The sequence below is a fragment of the Chenopodium quinoa genome, unplaced genomic scaffold, assembly GCF_001683475.1.
Source record: "Chenopodium quinoa cultivar QQ74 unplaced genomic scaffold, ASM168347v1, whole genome shotgun sequence".
NCBI lineage: Eukaryota > Viridiplantae > Streptophyta > Magnoliopsida > Caryophyllales > Amaranthaceae > Chenopodium > Chenopodium quinoa.
The window spans coordinates 535,188-550,776 of NW_018745080.1; the positions used below are offsets into that span (position 1 = coordinate 535,188).

The following is a 15,589-nucleotide window of genomic DNA, read 5'->3' on the forward strand; positions in this document are numbered from 1 at the left end:
CTTAAATTATTTTCACTGAACTGAAAGTATTTTTACTAATTTAAATTTATTTTTACTAATTAAAACTTATTTTTACTGATTCTCTAATTTTTTAAAAATAAAGTAGATAACAATGTATTTTGTATGCGGCTAGCCACACCATCTTGCCGGACAAAGTAACCCCTATAAAAGTGACTAAGTAACCCCTATCTATAACACTGATTGAATAACCACTATAACACTGATCAAATAACCCCTATAGCACTAACGAAGTAACTCTTGTAATAATTAGTGACACAATGTGCATAAAAATTTGTGATTAAATATATTATAAATGAATCTTATTTTAAAGAACTTTTTAAAACGAATTTGATGGTTGAAATTGAATTGAATTATAGGATATTTATTAAAAGTTAGGATTAATTTTGTATATATGAAATATTAAAATTCTATCGATAATAAAACCCTGTACAACAATTTTATCTTAAAAAATCTATCCATAATTCGCTTACTTAGCATCATATGTGTCACAATAAAACATATTTATCTCCTACGTGGCGCGACACTTGGCGAAAAACTGGAATGCCAAGTGTCGCTCTCTCGTGGCCTGGCTGCAAGACCGACTTTATTTATTAGTGATATGATATTAGATTTATGATTTCTACTTATATTAACGTACATGATCAAAACTAGGCACAAGTTCATAGAAGGAAGTAGTATACAATCTGACACATGTTATAGCTACAATTTTAAGATTGAAGGAAATAGGGTTCCCACGACTTAGTGAAACCAGAAATGGAAAAGAACAAACCAATTTTGAAGTTTTTGTCATGTAATATACTTCGTAGTATCAACTTAACAACTACTCGTATAAAATAAAGCAATACATTTAAACTAAAACAAATAGTTCAAACAAAAAGTGGAAAGAATTTCATGATACGGGAAAGTATGAATGTAAAATGGTCAATTTGGGTTGTTGAGTAAATTCACTAATACTTAATGTACTTTACATGTCATAGATTATCCAAGTAATCACGGATTGATGATTAAAAAATAATTGAGCATAAAATTATTTGTTCTCTGCTTTGTCCTTTTAATAATTCGTTTTCACCTGTAACTCTGTAAGCCACCCCCCCCCCCCAAACACACACACACACACAAAAAAAAAAAAAAAAAACGAGGATGAATGTGAATATATTATCATCTCCCTACAGAGTCTAGACTCTCCATTTAAAGTTGAAAACCTATATAATAACGAATCATAATGCCAAATCCAAATACAACTTGAAACCCAACTTATATAGTTATATGCATAAAAAATGATTTGTCAAAAGATGTTTTCCAGACTGTTTTAGTAATCTTGACTCCATTAAAGTCCATCCAACTTAACCCAGTCTAAGACTCAATACAACCAGAACCTGCAATGACTCGCAAACAGCATAACCTGACCTGAACTAAAAAAACCAATCTAATCTGCTTGTTTGCCATCACTACTCGCAAAATATGTAAAGCTTAAATCCATGTCAAGTATCAACCAATTATTTTCCCTCAAACACAATAAAATCCAGTAGGGAAGAGAAGCAGAGAGACATTGTATCAAGAAATCAATAACTGTTGAAGTACAGAGCAGAAAACAATGGATGCTTTGATCAGAGCAATATTAATAAGACTATCCACATAAAATTAGCAGTTTTAATGAAATCCACAGAGAATTAACAGTTTTAAAAATTACAAGCTACCATTCCACTTCAGGAGACATTTTCACTACGCAATATTTGGAGAGGTACAAGTTTTGCCATAAAAAACCAAAGAATATAGTCAAACAAAACCACCATTCAACGATTTCTACCTGAGAAGGCATTTTTACTACACATTATATGGAGAAGTACGAGCAAGCCATCATATAACAAATAATACTATGCTGAACAAAAAGGTCTCATAGTTATGAGTAAAGATCAAAATAGATCTGTAATACTCACCTATTAGCTTCATTCATTTTCTGAGAAACAACAGTAAAAGTCAACCATTAAGGAAATTATATTGCTACTACTAAGTGTTAAACAAGATAAGCCTAAAGCCCTTCAAAACATATGGGAGTTTCCATATCAGCAGATGCACAAATCTCTATAGATTGTTGCATTCTTAGAAACTCAACTAATGTAGCATAGCTAAGTATGATTAGCCTAAGAAACTAAACGCAGCACTATACACATTATAGCATTCATTTTTTTCCCGACAGAACTCACACCTACAATTTCTACTCCTAGTAGAGCCGAGAACATGAATGAATGCATCATGGAGCTAAATCAATTTACAACAAAATTACAAAATACAAATAGCATCAGCATCAGCATCAGATGTGAACTTTACCATTTAAATTGGGCCTGACAACGAATGTAGGAACAACTCATCTACAGAAATTGCCCTGACATTCTAGCCTTGCAGGTTGGACATAGATAACCAATTGAACCAGCTTGCATTTCACAACCCAGTGAATCTTGATGAAATTCATTTCCACACCAAACACATAATGTGCTAACAACATGTCCAGTCATCATATTTGGCATGGGGGTCGGTTTTTGATGCCAACCAAATCCTGGATTCATCTGTGCATTGAATGACATTACCTTTTGGTGATCCAATTGAGCATTTGACTCTTGCGTAGTCATGAAACTGAATTCCATTGGTTCCACATTGGTAGGTCTCAGCCCTTCGAAGCTTGAAATATTATCAAATTTCTCATTAGCAGCATACAGATCATTCCCACCCTAAAATTAGATAACAAACACAACAATTTTCACTCCATCAGCATGTATGATGACCAAGACTCTGAATCAGACATCATAACTAAAAGATATACAAGTTAATTGAGTATATTATAGAGGTATCTACATGGTTCCAAAACATGGTACTTGAGCACCAAAACTGACCAACAAAAGAAAGGACTTGAGCAAAATTAACAATCTTTGACCAGATATCTATATAATTTAAAAAGCATTTCTAAGAAAGTTTAGGTGCCATGTGGCATCCTCCTCTTAGGCAAAGGCTTTAAATGCATGGCTACCCTTCAATTTCAAAAAAAAAAAAAAAAAAAAAGAAAAAAAATTGTGTTGCAAGGAGTTGAACACGCGATCAATCGAATAAAAAGTAAGAACTTAACCACCATTCCAATATGACATCAACGTTTAAAGATATAAAATGAAAGATAATAAAGTCTTACAAAGGTATTTCTTTAAATGAGTAAGACAAGTAGTTTTTATCTCAAACACTTTTATAGTTATAACAAGCAAATAATATAGACATTTGCTTACCTCAATTCATGGTAGAAATCATATTAATATAAGGCCTCGTTTAGTTGACACGGGAGATAAATTACCGTAGGAAGTTGTATTTCATGGGAAATTATTTCCCAAATGAAATTCCTAGGAATTTCTTTAAGTTGTTTGGTTGTGACAATAGGAAGTTGGAATTCCCATGAATTTTGAATGACCAAGGAGGGACCTAGGTAATTTACTTCCTACATTTTGTGGGAAGTAGAAACTCCCATGAATTCCAACTTCCCCCATTTTTGCTTTTTTGTGTCAACCAAACAACTACCCAAATTACAAAATCCCATGAATTTTCACTTCCCCCATTTTATTTTGTCAACCAAACAACCCCTAAGTTTTTTTCACAAACTTAAACAGTTTTTGTAAGAATTACAATCCGGGTGTCGTTCAGGACACACTGATTTTTTTTTATTAAAAGGAAATGGGGACCAAGAACAAGTTTACTCATTATTAACAACTGAAACTCCCTCTCTTCCAAAAAAAAAAAAAAAAAAAAAACAAAACAGGAAACTCCCTTTGCCCACACCTCTATTTTGGCTATCCCAAAATAATACTTCGTAGCAGAATATTTTCTACAAAATAACAAGTTAAACTTTGAACTTTCACATATTACACTTAAAGAAAACTTTTAGCTTTCACATATAACACTTAAAGAAACATTGATATGTGATACCTTATCAAAGAATTCAATTTCATAATAATAACTCCAAATCAAAATTTACATAATGAAGGGTAGTTCACATGTGTGATGTTCCACACATTTAAAATCGATATCTGAAAATGACCCCAACTCAAATGTGGCTATGGCCCAAGTGCAGAAGGACATCCCAGTAAACTTCCCTAGTCTTCTCCCTAGAAGCCTGGTTATTAACTCATCCCTTAAATTCAATTGAAGATGGGAAATTCCCAGAAAATATATAGGAGTATCTTTTCAGCCAAAGACACCAGAATACTGCCATAAAAAGCAAAATGAAAAGCATCTTTTCTTTAATACTCAATGGCATACAAAACCCTCTTATGTGTACTCCATGACCTCTGCCGGACAAATCCAGTGCTTCTCCCGCCACCCAAAAGATATTTTGATAATCCTCTTTTCCGTTTCAATGCACATGTCAGAAGCGAGGTTCTTAAAAGGCCATGCTAGAATGTCTAATATGAGTCAATCTTGATCAACTAAGGTCCAAAAGTTCAAATTTTCAGCAGACACCTACCCAATAAGATTAGCAGCAGAAAAGTTTGAAATTCATACTTCCTTTGTTCCAAATTAGTTGGCACATTTCTTTATCACAACGCATACATTCAAATCACAAATATCTCTAAGTATCAATAAATAAAAATAATAAAATGTTGATAATTAGAAAATTCACATTGAGAAAAGTGTAACAAGATCCCACATGACTACGTTTTTCATTGTTTATAATCACCACAAAAGCTAGTCAAAGTAAATTTTATGAACAGTGTCAAAAATAAGATAGAAAGATCAAACTTAGTAGAAATGATCCCGTACCATCATCAGATCACACCTGAACTTAACACATTGGTGAGGTTGAAAGATTCCAAGACTGAAATGACGTAAAAAAAAAAAAAAAAAAAAAATAAAAAATATTTTTTTTGTGTTCCATTCATAAGGAGGTTTACAAAGATAAGGATCCCATAAAATTCCTTTGCTAGAGTAAAATGCCGAAAAAGTGGACGATGAAAACTGCAGAGGTGATAAATTAAACCAAAGAAGCTCAGAAAGCTATCCCATCCAAACATCTTCCTAAAACATTACTCATACATTTGATAAAAGTTGGGCAAAGAAAAAATTTGAGTAACAAATCTACCAAACTCCAACAACAGGAATGGAGGTGCTGGAAGTGCCCAGCCCCCAACCCCTCCCTCCCCAAAGCGCCAAAAGGCTTGACTTTATTGCCCAAAATTTCAAAGCCAAGTTTGTACAGACTAACTGAACAAATGTCCTAAACCCATTTCTGTTAATTGTCAAAAATGGTCAAAACTCACCAAAAGAGTCATTTCCTCAACCTTAAAAACTAGAATATAATAAATTACTCAGCAAACTCTCCTTTGACAAACAACAAGTAATTGTTAAGGTCAAAAGTGAGCATACATACAATAAACACAATTTAAGAGAACCATCCTTAAACTTTTATTTTATTTTATTTCATTTTCGAAAAAACACCACTGCTATCCACCAATTCAAGCTTAAAGCAACATGATAAAGACCATAATGTGCACATTAACACCTGGTAGCAAGTCCAAGTAAGGTCAGATTCTTTACATAAAGAAAAGGTACTTTCTCCGCTACTCTTACGTGCTTACCCTCCACCAACCCGCTCAAGAAACTCTCTACTTGACTAATTTACTTAGACTTTTTGTCCATAGGAACACAAATATATACATTAAAATAAACAGCTCTAATTCGTACTTCCAACACCAAAAAAATGAAATTATAATTTTATAATATGATTAATACCTTGTCTGAAAGGAAATCAAATGCTTGATAGGAGCCAGATGACTGTCCCTGGGATGGTGAAGAATCCATTAAACCACCGGGTAAAATGTTTCCTTCTGTTGCTCTCCATAAAAAATCATTTGCAACACCCTGACTAGGTCTTCCACCACCATTTCCAAAACCAACCATTAAGTCTCGATCCCGAGAGTGTCCAAGTTCATCTAATTTAGAAAATTCCTGCATGGTCCCCAAATATCCCTTGTTCAAACTAAAACCTGTGTCACATGTTTGCTGAATGCAAGCTTTGTCCAAGCTATACCTGGTATCACATGTTTGAGGAACACTAGCTAGACTAAGAGAGTTTCCATAAGCCACCCTCTCTTGTTTGGACTCATCGCTTGTACTATAAGCTCCAGTTTCATTGCATTGCATGCCATAACTTTGCTGATTTATACAGGGCTTGTTCAAGTTATATCCAGCATCACATTGCTGCTGAAAACCAGCTAGATTAAGAGTGTTTCCATGAGATATCCCCTCTCTCCTAGCTTCGTTACCTTTTCTGTATACTCCAGATTCATTATGCTGCATACCATATCTTTGCTCATTCATATGGACCTTGTTCAAATTAAACCCTGCATCTGAAGGTTGCTGAAGACCAACCAAATTAAGCAAATTATTATCAGAAGCCCTCTCCTGCTGAACAATACCCCTGGCACCACTGTATATCCTCTCCCTCTCAACTTCATTATTATTTCTGTATACACCAGTTTCATTATGCTGAACACTATACCTTTGCTCGTTCATACAGACCTTGTTCAAGTTATATCCTACATCTGAAGGTTGCTGAAGACCTACTAGATTAAGTGAATTATTGTCAGAAGCCCTCTCTTGCTGAGAAGCACCCCTAGCACCTCCATAAACCCTCGTTTGATTGTCTTCAATGGTACATGTTTGCTGCCCCCACAGTGAAAAGGGGGATGTCCCTTCAGGAACAGTCTCATTCTGCACAGAACTAAGAAATCTTGCATTCATTTCAGGGATATTGTCAAAATCAAAAATCATCTTATTACTCCTCGAGACGTCCACCTTATCAAGTTCAGGAAGCTGCGTTGTAGTTGTAGTGGAAGGAACATCCGTCACATTATTCATGGCAACTTCACGCATGTGCTCGTTAATGGAAAGGTCTGATAGAAGACCTTTTGGAACTTGATTATGCTTATCCTCAACAAAGTTACTGAAGGCCCCTAGTAGATTAGACACATCACTATGTCCTTGATCACTGCTAGTTATAACATTAGCACCTAAATGTCTATCATTACTTCCAGGAGTTAAAATTAGGTTGCTTGAATTCATCACTGGGTCATTTTTAGGCTCCTCACTTTTTTTATTTGACAGCTCCCTTGGGCTATTCTCAAGCCTACAAGTTTGCTCAACCTGAAAAACTCCTGTTTCTTTAGGTTCTATCATATTTATAAGGGGAACTGTGTGAACCTCATTTGCGATATAACCACAACCATTATCTTTTAATAGAAGAGCTGCACAGCTTTCAGGTCTTTCCTGAGATATACACCTCTCAGCATCAACTGCTGCTTCATTGTCTTCCAAGCTGCACATGTCGACCTCCGTCTCACTTACCATGCCAAAAAAATCTTTCCCAACATAGTTCTGCATCATAGTTGTAGGTTGATCCCCTGATGGAGGACAAGAACTGTTCTCATTGGAAGCTGCCAATGGAGATTCCATAAGCTCGATCTTATTGGTGGTAAAACCACATGTGTCCCCTTCCTTGCAAAGGACTTCTGTATATTCGTCCAAGCTTCCGGTATGCTGGACTTCATCAGCAGCCTCAATGTGCAGATCAAGATGGCCACTGTTGTTGGAATTCTCCATCAGCCTGTCATCATCCCCAATTTCCAAACTCTCACCAAAATAACTATGTTCGAGAGTTTTAACTTCCAATGACCTATCTTCTGAGTTCTGATCACCTAATAAGTTTCCTTTATTTTCAGTATGCAGATTATTTTCAGAAGCCACACTCTCCATTTGCAAGAGGTTGACAGTGACATCATTTCCAGGATCTACCTGCTTGCTATCTGAAAGGAAACAAGATTCATCATTTCCCACCAGTCCAAGTGAAGATTTTATTTGAGAATCTACACATTCAGTTGCAGTTATTCCGCCAAGGGTCTTGCATAAATCATTATTCTCATTATTATACACCTCCTCTGAAACAGAACAATTATCAGGCTTCATAGCAGAAAACTCAACTGCCTCCTCTACCTCCCTGCCATTATTATCAGTAGTATGGGTGATTCCATCATGTTTACCAGAAGAATCTTCAGCTGATATCTTATCAATTTGAGCAGCTTCCTTATTTAGCTCAGCATGAAGAGACATATTATTTTGGTCAGATTTATCATTTCCCAAATGTGTTTCAGCCTTGCTACCAGCTTCAGGTTTACTATCAGATGAATTTGTATTAGGGTCGCTACTGGCTAGAACATTAGAAACTGAAGCAACAGGAACAACATTCATTTCTACATCTCCTACTGTCTCAGAGACAGTTACTGGGACTTCAGCAACAGCTACAGAACATTTTTTTTGCTTGGTTGTCACTAGCATACCTGGTGACCCACCAATACTCTTCACATAGTTTTTCACGTGTATGCCGACATGCCCAAAATAGCTGCCCCTCTCATGGAACACCTTGTTACAAAATTGACACTCATACTTTCCATCTTTCATCACAACATCATCTTCAACAGGTTCACCAGATTTTCGTCGCTTCCTCTTGTGACAAGATAAGAGGTGGCTCAATAGCTCATCCTTTTCACCAAAACCAGTGGAACATTTGTGGCACTTCAAAGCAGATGCTGCTTGCACCTCTCCTGGGTGAAGTGTTGTCAACAAGGACAGTTGCTTTTCATTATCAGTAGTTTGGGAAGAAGAGAGCAGCTTCTGCTGATTTTCGTAAGCGTTAGATTGAGGAGTGACACATAATGACGGGTACTCAGTTTTAGTCCCCAGATCTGTAGACTGTAAAGATTACATCAATTCAGGCACAATGGAAAATACAAAAAAAATGGATGTGTCAAAGTACAGCAAAAATGACTGACATTTTCAGAAGTAAATTTGTTGTCGGCCACTGAAGCTTCTGGGTACTGAACAGCAGTCAGCTGCTTTAAATCTTCAGGGCTAGTCAGGGAGAGCAAATAAGACGAGATTTCCTTGCAGGACACAAAATACCGTCCTTTAGGACTGCATAGCATCCAGCAGACAAACTGTGTGAGTAAAGATGATGTAACAACAAAACTACATGAAAAATAAAAACAAATACAGTGAACTTATTTTATGAGACAAGTAGTTTTTCACAATTATTGTCCACGATTTTCAGGCTAACATCAAAGATACCAAGCCAGAACTCTTATCATCAGAAGTTATAAACATGTGATACAAATTAAAGCAACACTTAAGTAAAAATTCTTTTCCAATCCCTCCCACCCCCCAAAATCCTGAATGGTAGGCTATAATAATAAGAGAGGAGTTACAGATAGGAGAATTGGAGAAACACAACAATGTAATTAATTCCTGCGAGATCTATTTCTGCAGTGGCATGCAGGAATACTTGCTACATTCTTCTCTATCTAATAAAACTCTCTACTACCCTTCATATATATATTACAGTAACCATTGCAAACAAGATGTGCGCTTGATAAGAAATTTTTTATAGTCTAGGATTGGTCTTATGGGCTTTGTCCTTGGGTTAAAATCCTACGAGACCTACATGGAAAATAAGCAAAGACTGCAAAAGTGAGAAAACAAATCAAGAATAAACCAATATGTCCTATAATTTCCTCATACACAGATACCCTAGAATTCACTGAGCTGACAAGAAGTCAAAAAATTAATCTGACGAATATGCAGAGACAGAGTAAACCCATGTATAGAAAAATCACAAGGAGCACTAAGGTGATAGAGGTCCTGCAGCACTACATTGAAAAAGGTGCACTTAATAAAATAAAATTGAAAGACCTGGTGTAAGTGCACCTCTTTGAAGGCGCATTGCCTAGCTCAAAAAATGTGTTGTACCCCTTTTGCCTAGCGCCTAGGTGCACCTTAGGCACATTTTTCACACACTGAAGTAAACATGTATTAGAATTTATGAAGGTAAAAAATTGTACATTGAAGAAAAGATACCTTTACATAACCAATTAGGACAGCTATTTCTCCTTAAAGATTGCAGCTTAGCATGTTTATGAGCACAATTGACTTTTCACAAAACCCAAACAAAGTTCAATTAGGAAATCCTTGGGCTCATTATCCCTAAATAACAAATTCAATTAAACAAATACGCCCAAGACAAACCAAGCACAAGTCCAAGTTCGATTACTTGTGTCTCCTCAATATACTTATTAATCTCATTAATCTCCTTGTTTCAACTCATGCAATTACATGGTTTAATAACCCATAAGATAACTATATAAAGGATACATGCATGATGCAACTTAAGAAGAATTTCAAAAAAAAAAAAAAAAAAAAAAAAAGAGATATTGGTTATGTTGCACTATTACACTCCATGGCCGTAACATTAAAGAGTTTAAACTACTAAATTATTTAAAACAAGGTTGATTGTAGACTCTGGTGGCTTTCCAGTAACATATTACACAACTTGATACGATTTATAGATAAAAAAAATTATAAGCATTCAAAAGTATGTGTTGCAGATTAACCAAGGAAAGTGGCAACACAATTAAAAAAAATGGCGTGGATTAAAAAAAAGGTGAATCATCCAAATCTAACAAAGCATCTATACATTGTGTAGCTGATGAATTTTGGACAGATAAATGAAGAAGCTGCAAAAGTGCAAAGATTATACCCCCTTAGATTTTTAAGTGACTTTTCTAAGGCGGCTGTTTTTTTTCAAGTGTCTAAACCATCTTATCAATTATAAACCACAAGATATAAAACAACCACCTAATCTATACATTCAAAGATCATACCACAATTCAAAATCTTTACATGTATCCAACTACTATAAAGTCTTTTCAACAATGCACAACCAGTAGCAATTTTCTTCCTCGTAGCATCTTAATCTTTACCATTATGAATCTACTAGGTAAAACTCCTTGATGAACTCTAATTCAAAATCTATAGTACAAAAAATATCATACTTTATAGCATTTAGCCTTAATCTATAGAGCTACTCTTTTAGCTCTTTATGAGTTAATTCCATGATGAAAGTCCTAAAAGACATAAATCCTCATCATCCATGTCGCCAAAGCATTCTACAGAATGTTGACATAGACACTCCAATCTTATCAAAAGTCCAATTTGCTTCTCCAATCTTGAATTAACCTGGGTATTGCGACTTTGTAACCTAGTATCAGATGAGCTCTACAAGTAAACTTTCTGATTGTTTCTACACATTTCTATCAATAGACCTATGCTAATCTTCTAAGGAAATTCAGTACTATCTACCACTCGACAAAGTACCTGTAAGAAAACTACAGCTGGTTTTCCAAGGTCAAGTAACCCTTTCTTACTTGTAAGTTAATTCACATCTCTATAATTGTACAATTAACTCTAATCCCGTCAATTATAACTTATTCAATCAATCTATTGTAGTTCACTGCCCTAACATTGCACAGTTAATCAATTACAAGACTATTGATCAATTCGAGCTATCTTTATTCACAGACACTGGTGCATATCATTCCATAATTTGCAATGCATCCACATGATCCATTATTTAGTTCTACTTCAAAGTTCTTTCTTTCCTTTCTTTTGATCAATAGAAGCAAATAAAACTCAATTCAACAAAAATAAGCACCTCGATACCTAACAATCAGCAATTCGACCACCAACATTACAACAAAAATTAATCGAAAGAAAGAAAAACCTTATATATCGGCGACAAAACACCCAAGCGCGACCCAGCTTCTTCTTCATAGCAATCAAAACCTTCCAACCATTAGGCAAAAAAATCTCCAAACTCATTAGCATCAACAATCTTCCTCTTCTTCCTTCTACTCCCCCAAACTCCATTCAAATCCCTAATAAACCCTAACAATTCATCAGGACTTTCCTTCCCTTCCGTCCGCCGCCTTATCTCCTCCCCATACGGATCCTCCTTCTTCGCCAACTCCGCCAAATTCACCACTTCTCCATTCCTATTCACCAACTCCTTTTCTCTCTCCTCCTCCATCGCCGCCTTCTCCTCCTCATCCTTCACCTCTTCCTCTACCAATGCAACCGTCGTCACTGGCGTCGCAGCAACACTCGTCAACTCACTCTTCGCCTTCCTTCCTCGCTTCCGCTTTCTCTCTCCTCCACCTGCGCCTTCCTCGCCGGCGAGAAAGGCGTCGCTATACTCGACATTAACAGGAACAAGCGCGGAGAAGTCGTCACCGTCGCCATTTCCGGCGTCGTGAATTCCGCCATTGAAGAGCGATTTGAAGAGAGAGATAATACGAGAGTTGTCGGCGTCGAGAGGAGTGAGAGAAGGGCGAGGTTTAGGTGGTGTGGCGAGATTGTTTCCGGCGTTGCGCGGCGCAAGGCGGAGGCGAGAGTAGGTTTGTTTGCGACTGCCGGCGGATTCGTTGAAAACGGAGCGGTCGATTTTGGGGATGACGACGTCGTCGCAACGGCGGAGGTCGAAGGCGTGGGCGGAGCAGAGAGAGAGTGCGGTGAGTTCGGATTGAGAGAGGAGGCGGAGATCGATGGTTGGGATGGATTCGAGGGAGAGGCGATCGGACGGTGGTGGTGGTCCGACGGTGGATGCCATGGTGGGGTGAAAAATGGTGGGGTGAGGGGGAGAGAATGGTGGAGGGTTTGTGTTGGTGGGTTTGTGAGGGAGGGGAAGTACGGCGTCGTGGGAGAAAGGAGGAGAGGGAAAGTGTGGGCTGGGTGAATTTTGGGCTTGTGGGGTTTTGGGCTGGGTTGGGTGGTTTGTCAGTGTTTGGACTTTGATGTGTCAAGGGTTGAAGCCTTGAAGGGATGATATATGTTGTTTATGGTTTGTTTGAAAATTGGAACAAGAGCAAGGAAGAGGGAGTTCAAGAACAAAGCGAAGATGTGATGCTTTTATTTGGTGGGCAAGTCACTATAAGAGGGAATGCATTATCTTTCGAAAGGATGAGGAGGAGGGGAATGTTTCATCTACCTCAGGTATCTTCCTTAACACTTGTGTATAAAGCTATTTATAGGTATTGGATACCATGTATAACTCACTTTATGTTCCCTTTTCAGGAACCAAGTGAGAGGGCTTCACAAGTGGATGTGAAACTACGAGCGAACGATAAAGATGGTCTTTCGATCGTGCTTGTAGGCACATTTTTGTCTATGGCTTGTAATTAACTAATCCTAATCCTAAGTGAGAGGGCTTCACAAGACTATAACAATGGTTGTTTTGAAATGTCTTGCTTATATGATCTATGAAAATTGCATATTTTACATATAATTAGACAAATGTTGATGATACAACCAAAAGAGCTAAGACCATTGAGTCGAATCAAACCTACTTGTGGCATTGTCGTTTTGGCCACATTAACATCAAACGCATCAAGAAACTTCTTCATGAAGGTGTTCTTGACTAATTTGACTTAGTGTCATTTGAAAATTGAGAAGGATGTCTATTAGGAAAGATGATAAAGCAACCATTCTCCAAGTTAGGAGAAAGGGCTAGTGACTTATTGGGTCTTATACATACGGATGTATGTGGACCAATGAGTATACCTGCAAGGAATGATTATCGATATTTCATCACATTCACGGACGACTATAGTAGATATGGTTATGTCTACCTTACGTCGAACAAATCTGAATCCTTTGAGAAATTCAAAGAATTTCAAAGTGAAGTGGAAAATCAACTTGGCAAGAAAATCAAAGCAAATCGATCGGATCGAGGTGGCGAGTATTTGAGCCACGAATTCGACGATCACCTACAAAAAATGGTATTCTTTCAGAGTTGACACCTCCCGGAACTCCACAATGGAACGGAATGTCTGAAAGGAGAAATAGAACCTTGTTAGACATGGTCCGATCAATGATGGGTCTTAGTGAACTTCCTATCTCTTTCTGGGGACACCACTTCTAATCGCGACACTAACACTGAACCGAGCTCCGTCAAAAGCTGTGGAAAAGACTCCATATGAATTATGGACGAAGAAACCTCCACAGTTGTCTTTTCTTAGAACACCGTGCGGAACCAAACCCCGTCTCGGACCACATGCATTAATTATTACAACTAGTTAAGCATATAATTAATAAAGCATTAAACACACAAGAGAGAGAGAGAGAGAGAGAGAGAGAGAGAGTGAAAGAGAGAAGGAAAAAGACCATCTTACCTTAGAAGCGTGCTTCCTCTCGAACACGAGCACGACCCTTGAAAGCCTTAGACCCGCACACGCGAGATCCTCCTGCTTTGCACACCCACGTGCCCGAACAAGGTCTGTATCTCGTAGCTTAGACGAGACCAAACCAAGAATATGAGTTTTACGAACTCTAAGGTTTTCTCACGTTTACTTGGAGATGCGTTTTTGAGTTCTACTTAAGTGATTTTTCCCAACACCCAAGGTTTGTATTTATAGGCAAAACATCTCAATTCCCACAATAATCTTTCCATGTGGGAGAAGTGATAAAGTGAGAAAACAAGCATTTAATTTAATTCTAAACTAAATTAAATACTCAAGGCAATAAGCAATCAACAAGTGTCAACACAAGAGAAGGGGTAGGTGAGGACCATAAGGGGAGTACCACAAGCTCCCCTTGTTCCCCAAGCAAACCCTCACAAAACCAGGCCTTATAGCAGCTCGCCACCTGGTGCCCAGCTGGGCACCAAGGCGCGCCTTGCTGGTGGCTTGGTGTTTGGTTAGGCCTGCCAGCAGGCCTGCATCAGCAAGCGTCGCAGCAATGCGTGTTGCTATGCGCTGGGTGCTGCTATCGCTAGCGAGGCCCAGCAAGCTTTCCTGACTGCTGGCCTTGCTAGCGAAGGCTCACATCTAGCCCGCATGCACCTGCTTGGCCAGCATACGCCCAAACAAGCCTTGAGATGCTTGTTGGGCTTGCGGCCAAGCATTTCCATGCGATGCCAGCCTGACTAGCCTAGCCTAGCCCTCGCATGGGCTAGCTGCTAGCTACGGCTAGGTGTTGACTAGTTGTTTGATTTATTTTTCTGTCTCGTCGGTTCTTAGAAATCGACTTGACATTTGACGCCCGGCTTCAACGCTCTAAGCTCGAAATCCGAGATCTGTGTTCGTAATATCTTTATTGACGTATTTAATCATTTGGATTAATTCGTCGCTTTAGTTCGGTTACACGATTGGGTGTTACCCGCCGCAAGGCTCAGTCAAGAGCAAGCTGTAAGATTAATTATATATTAATCTTACTGATCGGAAGCGGCCTCCAGCTAGGCATTTCGATCACTTGACTTCACTAAATAATTAGTTTTCCTAATTAATTCTGAATCCTCTATCAGAGTAATACACTTGTTCGAAGGACACTATTCCTTTCATAAACTAATATCTTCTTCTCATTTTTCTTGTAAATCAAAAGCTTCTAATAAGGAAATTATAAGTGTTTGATAAAATAGTTGCAATCACAAGTTTGATGAACATTTCTTGCTCTAATTGATCAAGAAAGCAAAGAATAAGGAATGCAAACATATTATTCGTCATTCAATAATTCATTCACAAAATACGTGTATGATACTATCAAATACAATTACATACATTCAGTATACGACATACAAATTGAAAAAATGGAACTTTTATAGCATTACAATTAAGGGGAAATGTAATTTTGAGTTGTTGTTATTCAGAAGGTAATT

The 15,589-nt window shown here is 37.6% G+C and overlaps 1 pseudogene; it reads right to left on the reverse strand.

Moving 5' to 3' along the window:
* Positions 1-1,901: 1,901 nt before the first annotated feature.
* LOC110709644 lies at positions 1,902-12,625 on the reverse strand (annotated as a pseudogene).
* Between the last annotated feature and the right edge of the window lie 2,964 nt (positions 12,626-15,589).